The 9,334-nt window shown below is 45.4% G+C and overlaps 1 protein-coding gene across 4 annotated transcripts in view; it reads left to right on the top strand.

The window, feature by feature from the left end:
• The first annotated feature begins 8,620 nt into the window (after positions 1–8,620).
• Positions 8,621–9,334, top strand: part of BANP (BTG3 associated nuclear protein) — a 145,918-nt gene continuing 145,204 nt past the window's right edge. For 2 of the 4 annotated variants that reach the window (XM_068693685.1, XM_068693684.1), the window contains exon 1: positions 8,630–8,812. The gene's annotated coding sequence lies outside the window, so the exon portion shown is untranslated. Of the gene's footprint in view, positions 8,813–9,334 lie in introns of all 4 variants that reach the window. The other 2 variants (XM_068693683.1, XM_068693682.1) reach the window with 2 other exon arrangements.

Raw genomic sequence — 9,334 nt, 5'->3', positions numbered from 1 at the left:
AGCTAACCAAACAGTTAATTTTCAACTTCTCCCTGGAGTGGCCTTTTCCATTGGCTCTAATTTAGTTGGAGGCTGGGCTAGTTGGTAATTATCTGTGCACTTTCCAGGCTTTCTCTCATGTAGCTCCAAGAATACCAAAGGGTCACAAAACCCACTCTTTTGTATGCAAGGAGAGGTTTCTTATCACTTCTTCACCGGTACTTCTTTTGAATGCTGATAGCTAACAGTTGCTGTCATTGACAGCTGTGATTCTGAGGAGTGATGACCACTCAAGCTGAGGAATTTGCAGAAATCTCGTAGATACAAAGCCTCCTCCAGCAGAACAGGCGGAGCAGCCTCCCACAGAAAAGCATTTCAGCTCCTATTGCACCATCAAGGTGAAGAAACTCCTGAACTATAAGGTGTCCCATAAGAAGGATCATTTCTTAGAGGCTAGAAGCAGGAACAGACCCAAGGAGCCATCGTTACCCACTCACTTTAACTCTGCAGCTCTTTTAGATCTTTGATCTCTGTAGCTCTTTAGTGCTGTATTTAAATTACTCCCACTTTCTTTGGGATGTTTCTGTCACCAGATTGGCCTTCCTGCCTTAGCTGCAGACCAAGCATCTCATTTTCCACAGACTTTTTTGCGGTGTTACAGATTATTGTAGGCCCCATAGGATTAAGATGGAAAGACATCAGAAAAGGGTGCCTGGGCACACCAGGGAACGAGAGACAGCCTTCTGAGCTAAGAGTGACCGCAGCACAGTCGCTGCCCTCACCAGCTGGGTGCCATCCCATAGGGGCTGACCGCAGCAGGCATAGCTGGGCACAGCTCAGTGTCCATCAGCAATCCCAAACGCAACAAGCAGCAGGTCCAAGGTCCAACCTGAGAGCCTGGACAGGAGCAAAAGGAGACAGGGCCAAATGCAAGCAACAACAGGGGGCCGAAGTCCTTCTTGGAGACAGGGCCAAAGGCAAGCCTGAAGACAAAGTACCCCAGCAACAAAGCTGAAAGGGCTGAGCCTGAGCTTAAACGGGCTCCTGGGCCATGGGTGGGAGTGTGGTGGAGGCTCCTGGTGAGCCTCATCAAGGCCATTAAGACTTATAATTGGCAACCTCAGCCTCAGGTTTTGTAAAGCCTTTAATAATTCTTACGTAAGTATTTGTAAAATTCATGTGGTCATTTTCTTCCGTTAAGCACGTTGGAATGCATATTGTGAAAGCTGCAGAAGCTATCAGGGACAGAGCAAGCAGAAATGATGAGACTGTTGACATTCTGACATAAATCAGGCCTTTCTTAATCCATACAATGACATGTAAATAATTTTTCAATAGGTGTTTTTCATAACAAATACTGGTATTTTGAATTAGAAACTTATTTGCTCATTGATATTTTCATTAAATACATGTATATCTGTCATCGCTTACTTCAGAGTGGCTAAGTGCAAGGCTCAGGCTTAGGCTTAGGGAATCCTCTTTAGTATCCTAAAGTGGCAGGCTTGTCTGTGTTAGTTATTACTCCAACACCAACTATGTAGGAGAGTCTTTCTTAATGGTTGTTGTTTATTACTTCAGCTGCCTGCCTCAGGGTGTCTTAAGAGCAAGCCATTGTTAGCCAAGGGTTCTGCCTGCAAAAAAAAAGTGCAAAATCAGCCTTCTGGTTTTCTCATAATTGTGGATAATCACATACCTGGAGTGTAACTGGATACAATGGAAATGTACATACTTAGTTTTCGCAGAAATTGGAGAAGTGAAAATTGAGAAATTTCTTGCTGTCACTACCTGTCTGACTTTACTGTAAGGGCCTTCAGACTGGACAGAGAGGATCAATATTTGTTTTCTTTCTGATGTTTACTCGAGGGTTGCCAGTATGTACATTCTGTATTCATTTAATTCTGCGCAGCCTTATCAACATTTTGATTCCACTGAAGAACTATTCAAATCACTCTGAATCAACAGCTTTCTTTCCTGAAAGAAAAGTGGCCGATGCACTTTATGTACTTTATTATTTACAGCTGTTTCTGTGAAGCCCCAAGCTCAGTTCAGAACCAGCAGGGAGCAAAAACTTGTTGCTTTTAGGACAAGGATTATGGAAGTTAAGTGCAGCCACTGGGGAGAAACGTGTCCTCCTTGCTGAAGTGCAAAGCCTAGACAGCTCAGAGTATAATCAGATGTGAGCACATTAACAATGTGAAGGGAAGCTGTTACTCCTGAGATGTTCTGCTCTTCTTCCCATCTTTCAATTCCATTTTTTGGCTTTGCTTCTTGGCCATGTGGCACTAAGTTCCCCTTTCACAGGAGTCCATATTACAATATATTTTATCTTTGTGCCCAGCGTGCTGTCTCTGCACCATTTGGAATTCAGACTTCAGAGAAGACAGAGGAAAAAATCTCTTCATTTCCTGATCCATAGAATATTTCAGCCATGGTTTCTGAAGAAATCTGTTTCTCCTGGCATTATGCTTGCAAGGGTGTTCCTGTGCTAATATTGCCTTACTTGCAACATTGGCAAGCCAAACCCAAAAATTCCAGGGAAAAAAATAGGCTTACAATTTTACTATAGTTAGAAAGCTACAAAGTGATTTCATAATTAACATTTTCCTCATGTAGTTGTTGTTTTATAACAGCTGACAGGATGATCAATCAAAGAGTGGGAAGCTGTGAGGTGTCCGTGGGAAACCTTTGCAGTGGCTAAAAATATCACCTGGGGTAGCTGTGAGCAGTCAGATCGTTTCTCTGTGGGCTTTAACACTCGTTTCTCTGTGGATTGGCACACGCTTCCCATGGGTTACATATTACTTCAGCCTAAGGAGAGCTTTTCTTTCACATCCAGAACTTGCTAGAACTTTTGTTGATGTGATTGATCCCTCTGGCCCCCTAACCACCTCTGCTCTCTCCAACTTTTTGTTCTCTCTCTTGCAACAGGAGCCCCAAAATGGACAGAGCATTCCACACGTGTCCTCACAAGTGCTTAGGAGAGGGGGAATGGTCACTTGTCTTGATGTGCTGGCCATGCTCTTTCTAACACAACCCTCTGAGCTGTTAATCTTCAGCACCACGAGGTGCAATGCTGATGCATGCTCAGCCTGGCCGACAGGATCCACAGTGCTTCTCTCCAGAGCTTCTCAGTCCCTAGGTTGTGTTGAAGCATAGGAATACACCAGCCCAAATGCAGGATTTTGTATTTGTCTCTGTTACAACTCCTGAGCCCATCTGGCTCGTTGGGACTGCTCTGAATGGCAACCCCACTGCCCTGCATGTCAGCAAATGTGCTGTTACATAAAACTTGCTGATGAGACTCCCACCACTGATAAAGATTTACACTTAATTTGTTTTACCTTTAACACCTGAAAAACAAGCTACATTGCAAATAATTTTAAACAAATGTGGGTCTGGGACTAGGAGATAATCTCAGTGGGTTCAAAAAGACTGATGGTGATAATGGTACCCGACCAAGTAAACATGGGCTGCAGCAAACCTGAACAAAGCTAGCAAACAAGCAAATACTGGGCAAAGATATCAGCCATGTAACAGAGGTAAAAGGGCAGCAGAAACAGCTGTGAGCATGATCCTGGGAAGATCACAGATGGGCAAAGTACGAACACAGAGCTTGTTAGGATGACAGATTTCTGAGAAGGGGAATAGCCTCCTATCATTTTTTTTTTTTTTTTCCATGATGTATACAGGGAGATGGAACAGTATGTAAATAAATAAGAGAACATTGAGATCATGCCTGGCCCTTCTCATCTTATTTCTCAGTCTGGCACAGATGACCTTACACGACTGTGAACTTTGACCAACTGGGTAACCAAATGGGGAACAATGTTTTTCTCCCTGATTCGAGAAAGAAGAAGCCTTTTCTTCTATCCTCACTCACGAAAATTAGGAGTATCTTCAGGGAGTGAAATGTAGTTTACTCAGCAGAAACAAAGAGAGATAAGAGTCAGAACAGAAAATGTCTGTGTCTTGCCATAAGTGATAGAGCTAGAAGAAGTAGATTCAGGAGTAACACACACATAATCCTCACCTGCTTTCTGTAATAAATAAATAAAATTAAAGACTAATTCTGAGAGAATTGAAAGTGGATGTGATATCTGAAGAACCAGTGACGAGGAAGGGTGTACTCTCATGAAGAAGACTGATAACAGGTTTCAACAGCAGAGATTTCCTATCAATTTATAATTGAGAGATGCTACAGCAAGTTTACAGATAGCATTAGTTTTTTTTTAAAAAAAAAAGTATACAAATTTTTCTATATTCATTCCACCACTTTAAGTACCACCATGTCACAAGACAGCGCATGCTGTGTTCACAAGGACATTATTTCCATCTGTCTCCAGCTATGAAAGTTAGGATAAAGAAAAGTAATAAAGTAACTCAACCAGAAACTGAATAAACAGGGAATTTTGAAGGGAGTTTTATTTTGTATTTATATATATGTAATAGCATAGTACGTGATCAAGGATAGCATAGTATGTTTATCTGTGGAAAGGAAAGTTATTCTTACAAAGTTCCTATGGCAAATGCTCTGGAGTTACTTCTATGTCCTGATCACATCTTCTGTGTTCTTCATGCCTTTGTTTCTATATTCTCATGCTCAGCAGTGAGTATAATTATGAATGCCTGTCACTTGTTTAAACAAACGCTTTGTTTGGCAACCTTTGTTTTCCTACTGCTGATGCAGCTGCAAAATTGTGTGCACAGTGTGTTAATTTTTTACCTTTGATGCTATGGTAAGTTTTTTCTTCTAGCCATGGAAAAAAAAAAAAAAAAGGAAATCAATGAATGAGATACTAATCTTATTTTGATCCACACAAAAACATGTGAAAACAGCAAGTTCCTTAGGAAACAATAGTAAATGAATGCTGATACAAAGGTAAAATAAGCTAGATATTTCCTGGAACCAAATGATTCTTCATAATGTGACAGATAAAATTTAGCACGTATACAAAATGCAAGAGGGAGAGAGACTGAAAAATGAGCATGAAAAAGGTGAGGAAGTAAAACAATAAAGAAATACCTTCTTACTTCATTTAGGACAAGTCAACAGTATGTATTTTCTTCTATTATTAAATAAATAAATATATATATATATATATATATATATATATATATATATTACTTTCCAAAGTTCTTACTCGTTTTTATAAGGGGAAGGGAATATGAGTAGATTTGACACGGGCAGCTGAAGAAGATAACATGGTTTAAATCAGAACATGACTTAGAGCATATACAGGCTCTTCCTGGTGCTTGCTCAGGAGCAATCTTTTATCCCATGGCAATGTGAAGCCCTCATTCACTAAAGGGGTCCTACACTGAATTTCAATCCATTATTGCACAAATACTCAGGTGAGCATATTTCTGAAAGCTCATAAAGCTTAGGAGCTTTTGTGAAGCTTGGGAAGTGCTTGGTTATCCCTAGGTAAGGTGTTCATGTGTTGGTACAGTAAATTAAAAACTAAATTAAAGACTAAAAGCCAAGCTTGGCCCTTCCAATTTAAGCACAGAGTAGGTCTCCACTCTTAGGTTGTAAGCAGGAAGATCCTCTTTATTCTGCTGTTTATCAGTGTTTCTGTCGTACATTTTGCTGTGTGAAGAGCTCGTCATACCTGTCTGTGGGAATCTCAAGGGGAGCAAGGCTGTGATAGCAGGGTCTCGTCATGATTTATTGGTGTAATTTAACATTTTAAAAGGGAACTCTCCCTGCTGTGGAAGAAATGAGAGGAAAAAATCTAAAGCACTATCTTTGGTAAAGAGGGAAAAAAACACAAAATGCTTACAAGAAGTAAAGGAATTTGAGATTGCTGCAATGATCAGAACAGCCTGACTCACCAGCAGGAGGTAGTGCTGTATCCTGTCTTAGTGCTACATTGCTGTTTTATTTTTATTATGTTGTGATTAAAGATATAGATGTCAGCTGGATCCTGCCAGAATTTCCTACAGTTATTTCGATGGCTACAGGTGAATAGCATAATTGGTTTATGACGATGAAAGTTTTTCTGTTTTGTGTTACTTTAGCTGAGCTCTCTGGCTATACAGAGAGGAGCTACACATCCTTAGCAGAATGTAAGTTAATAATTTCTGGAAGGGAACGTATTGATGAGGAAACAGGACAGTTTTTATGCTGGATTCAGATTATGATGGCAAAAGCTTTTACTATCAAACTTCCACAGCAGAGATCGTTCACTGACATTTCTACAGTTGTTTTTCTAGCTGGGACCTGGAAATTGCTTGAGTTTGCCAAATGTGCTACAGGGCAAATCTGTGCAGCAAAGCATGAAATAATTCTATGTGAAAAGTCACTTTAAAAGTAGTTTAACCTTTGAACTTCCTAATCTGCTTGTGAAAGAGGAGAACACACTAAATAAATTTATGGACTCAGTTGAACATTTGCAAATCTGGAAGCAGAGGCAAGGGTTTTCCTTAAAGTACCAATTCTTAATTTTTAGGCTTGTGATAATTCTTTAATACCGGAAGCACCAGTTTAAGCAGTTTCTCCTATGTCTTTCTAAGAAAGGCACAGGGCACATGCCTGTGTCAGGACAAATTTCCCTGCTTGAAAGATGTTCTGTTCTTTGATTCTCCCTGTAGCTCCTGGACAGATGAGCAGGAGGAATTGCTTGTTCCCTGGGGTCTGAAGCACTTGAGAAAACAGTACTTTTGTGGCTTGCACTGTTTACACATGTAAAAAAGTCCTGCAGTGGACAACTTGAGTTTGAACACAATAAATCTACAATGCTCAAGAACAGCACTTCAGCTCACTAACCCAACAACCACAGCATCGACTCCAAACCGTGTGTCTGTAGATGTTGGCACAGCCAGTTACTGCAGAACCAGAACGGATTCAATCACATACCGTGACACTGCAGAGCTGAATTAAGCTTCTCAATGAGGAACATTTTAATGTGAAAGTCTGAAAGTCACTGCTGGTCATGCAGAGGCTGAAAAATGACATCTAGTGATGGTCTCGTTTGGGCATCGCTGTGGTATATAAGGAAATAGTAATCTATTTTTTATCTTCTTTAAGAGCTCCTTGCATTCCTCCTCCGTGCTTGCTTTCATGCTTTTTGCATATTTTTGTCATTTCCATAAGGTTAACAGAAGGTTTTCCACCTTCGCCCAGTCATTCTGTTCTCATAGCAAATGCAGGAACGAGGCAACAGAAAAATCAGACTGCCGAGCTAATTTAGCAAATTCCCACTTCCAAATTCCTCAGCAGTGTTCTGAGCGTGGTGACATTTTTCTCCCTAATGTGACAGCTCACATTCAGATCATCCCATCATCTGCTCAGGATCTGTTTAAGCAGGGAGGGATTTAGTGGAAGGACCAGCGAAAGGCGTAGGGAAAGGCAGCGTGTCAGTGCATGAACAGCTCCCTGCGGGAGGCTCTTGAGGCGCAGATACGTATTTAAGCTGCTTGCTGACAATTGCACCAGCCAAATGCTGCAGCTACTTTGCTCGGCAGGCCTGGAAACACATAATAAAGAAGAGAGGTGACACTGGAGTTTGCAACAGCCCTGAGACACCGCCAGAGAAGGATTTGCAGCGCTGTGCCCAGCAGTATGTGACCATGGGCTGGGGGCACTGCCACACAAAACGTTTATTTTGCTGTTCTGTCAGACATCCTGGCAGAGTCTGCATCAGAGGTGGTGTCCCAGTCAGAGCAGGAGGTTTTGGGGAGCCCTCGGGGCTGTGTCAGGGCCGGGCGTGTGTCTGGGGAGCAGGACACTGGGGAGAAAAGGAGGGCATTGTGTGTGGTGTATGTGTGTGAGGTGCGTGAGGGGCGTGAGGGGTATACGGTGTGAGAGGTGTATTAGGGGTGTGAGGTGTGTGAGGAATGTGAGGGGTATACGGTGTGTGAGGTATGTGAGGTGTGTTAGGGGTGTGAGGAGTATATGGAGTGTGAGGTGTGTGAGGTGCGTGAAGAGCGTGAGGGGTATATGGTGCGTGAGGTATGAGGGGCATGAGGGTCATGCGGTGTGTGAGGAGTGTGAGATGTGAAGTGTGTAAGGTGTGTGTAAGGTGCAAGGTGTGAGCAAGGAGTAAGGTATGAGTAAGGAGCGAGTAACATGCAAGATCTGAGTAACAAATGGGTAAACTGTGAGTAAGGAGTGTGTAAGGTGCAACACATAAGGTCTGAGTAACGAATGGTTAAAGTGTGAGTAAGGTGCAAGTAAGGTGTGAGCAACACATAAAGACTGAGTAGAGTGGGTAAAGTGCGAGTAAGGTGCAAACAACATGTAAAGACTGAGTAATGAGTGGGTAAAGTGTGAGTAAGGTGTGAGCAACATGTAAAGACTGAGTAACGAGTAGGTAAAGTGCAAGTAAGGAGTGTGTAAGGAGTGCATAAGGTGCAAGCAACGTGTAAGCTCTGAGTAACGAGTGGGTAAAGTGTGAGTAAGGTGCGAGCAACTTGTAAGGACCGAGTAACTAGTGGGTAAAGTGTGAGTAAGGTACGTGTAAGGTGCAAGAAAGGCGTGTGAAGCGTGCCCGTGTGCCTTGCGGGCCTGCCGCTCTGCGGACTCCAATTCCCAGCACGCCCCGCCGCAGCCGCGCGTACTACAGCTCCCGGCCTGCCCGGCGGGGCCGGCAGCGAGGAGCGGCCGCTGAGCCCCCTGGGACTTGTAGTCCGGCGCGGCGGGCTCGGCGGCGGAGGGGCGGCTGCGAGCCCCGTCGGTCGGCACGCAGGCGCGGGCGGCCGGGGCGGGCGGGGGCCGAGCGGGCTCGGCGCCTCGGAGCCTGCGCGCTGCGGAGCCGGAGCCGTCTCGCGAGGAAGGACGCCATTATCGCAGCCGCCCGACAAACACCACGAGAATTGGGCCCCGCACACGGTAACCGCGGCGCCCCGCCGCCGGCCGGCTGGGGCCGAGCTCCCGGGGGGCCTCCCGGCGGGCCCGAGGGGCTCCGGCTCCCCTCCGCCGCCTCCTCACGGGGCCGAGCCAGCACCCGGCCCGCGGGGCGGCGGCTCCGGGGAGGGGCCGAGGCTCCGGGGGGGGCGTGTGGGGGAGGCCGCGGCCTCCTCCTCCTCCTCCTCAGCCGGGCAGCGGGACGGTCCCGGCTCCGTGCTGGGGCTCCGCGGGCCCTCCTCCGGCTGCCTCTCCCCGGGGGGCCCGGCCGAGGCCTCTCCCCACCCCGGGGTGCGCCCCCGGCCCTCAGGGGGACGGGGGAGGGAAGGGGCAGCCCCAGCCCCTGCCTCTGTTTTCCCCCCAGGGGGGGCTGCTGCAGGGGCTGCCGTGCCCTGCCCCTGTCAGAGGAAAGGGTTTGTCACGGTCCTGCCCGGGCTGGGGTTTTCCACCCTGATGGTGCTAGGTGTGGTAGAGCAGCCCCCATCACATCTCTCATCCCTCTGTATC

The sequence above is a fragment of the Anas acuta genome, chromosome 10 (assembly GCF_963932015.1).
Source record: "Anas acuta chromosome 10, bAnaAcu1.1, whole genome shotgun sequence".
In the NCBI taxonomy this organism is placed as follows: Eukaryota; Metazoa; Chordata; class Aves; order Anseriformes; family Anatidae; genus Anas; species Anas acuta.
The sequence above is the reverse complement of the archived record's forward strand: the minus strand, read 5'-3'. Positions and strand labels throughout refer to the sequence as shown.